The following is a 1,803-nucleotide window of genomic DNA, read 5'->3' on the forward strand; positions in this document are numbered from 1 at the left end:
CTTAGGAAAATTGTTATCCTCACAGGATCTGCAATAACCTGTTGTGAACATATATGTGAAGGCATTTTGAAAATTTGTACAGAGTGGGGACTTTGGGACACAGCAGCATTTGGGCCAGTCGCTTGGAGAAGGGCACAAGAAGATCTGAAATGGTCACCTTCAGGACAGACTGCGCCGATTCACTACAGGAAAGACATCTGGGGTTGGTTAGGGGTCACCTACACACTAAACTATGGGAGAAACAGTATATGGGAGAATCATTCACCGCTTTATTTCTGTAGTTTCTGTCTTCTGCATGAAGAAGACTCACCTGATATTTTCCCTTGGGAAGAACCAGCCAATTTGTGTGAAATTGTTAACAAAAGGAAACCAGTAGTCCCATCTTTCAGAATCAAGAATAACTCTTAAAAATTTATGACCACATGAGTGCATATTTTTAAGCTAAACATTAGAAAATGCAGACAAGTAAAAAGAAGGAAAATAATGTACATTTTCCTTTGATCTGGAAAGAGTCCCTTGGAGGAATTCTGTAAAAGTACACTTTCCGATATTTTTCTACACATGGATTTTCTAAGACTAACATATCCTGTTGATCTGTTGTGTGCATTTTATTCACTTGACAATAAATTTCCCATCAATCCTATTTATATCAATAACCATTCTCCTTCAACATTATTTTTTGATGCTGGAATAGTGTTCTACAGTATTGATGTAACAAGATGATTCTTCTACTGTTAAATATTTGGATAACATTGATTTTTTTTTTAATTTGGGGAAGAGAGATTGAAAATGTAAATGATAGGGCAAAAATATCCATGTAAAAATGCACTTTTACTATTATGAAAACACAATGAAAAATATTGTAATTCAATCTTTGTACTTTTAATTGTATCACTAGGATAAACTCTTGAAAATAATTACTAGGTCAAGTTTCTTGAATATGTTATTCTAAAATTTTATTATCAATATTCAAATGTGCATCTGACAATATTCAAATGTCAAAACGATGTAACAGTGAACATACAACCTTTATAAAGATTCATTTAGCCAAATCTGATTTATCTCTTCATATGTTTATACTTGAAAACATTAAATATTAAAATTATCATATTTCACCTCTAACTACTCTAGTTTTTATCTCCTAAGTCTTTAAGACACTTAACCACAATACCATTATCACATTCCAAAATTTTAACATTGATTTAAAATTATTATCCATACATTCCCAGTCTTGCCCCAAATTTACTGTTCTCTGTGCCCTTTTCAGGATCTAATTAGAGTTTATATATTACCTTTGTTTGTTGTGTTATTTTAGTCTCCTTTAATCTAGAATAATTCCTATAATTTTTATTTTCTGTGATAATATATTCATTATTTATTTCTGTCAATTAATTACCACAGACCTCAGCAGCTAAAAACAACTATAAATATTATTGGCTCAGAGTTTATATGGATCAGACATTTGGGAATAGCTTAGTAGTACACTTCTGGCTTGGGGTTTGCATAACATTATGAACAACAGACCACCTGGGTATGACTTCATCTGAATGCTTGCTGGAGGCTAAGAGGTCACTTCCAAGGTGACTAATTCACAAGGCTGACAAGATAGTCCTGGTGCTGACAGGAGGTCTAGTTCCTCACCAGGGACTTCTTCACAGGACAGTGAAGCGTCTTCCTCACAATATGGTGTTCAGCTTCCTCCAGAGTGACCCCAGGCAGAAGCCGCAATACTTTTCACAACTGAGCCTTGGAAGCACTCTATAGTCAATTCTGCAATACCCTATTATTTATAAAGGCCAGCCC

Source organism: Chinchilla lanigera, unplaced genomic scaffold (assembly GCF_000276665.1).
Source record: "Chinchilla lanigera isolate Chin_1 unplaced genomic scaffold, ChiLan1.0 scaffold00013, whole genome shotgun sequence".
NCBI classification, from domain to species: domain Eukaryota; kingdom Metazoa; phylum Chordata; class Mammalia; order Rodentia; family Chinchillidae; genus Chinchilla; species Chinchilla lanigera.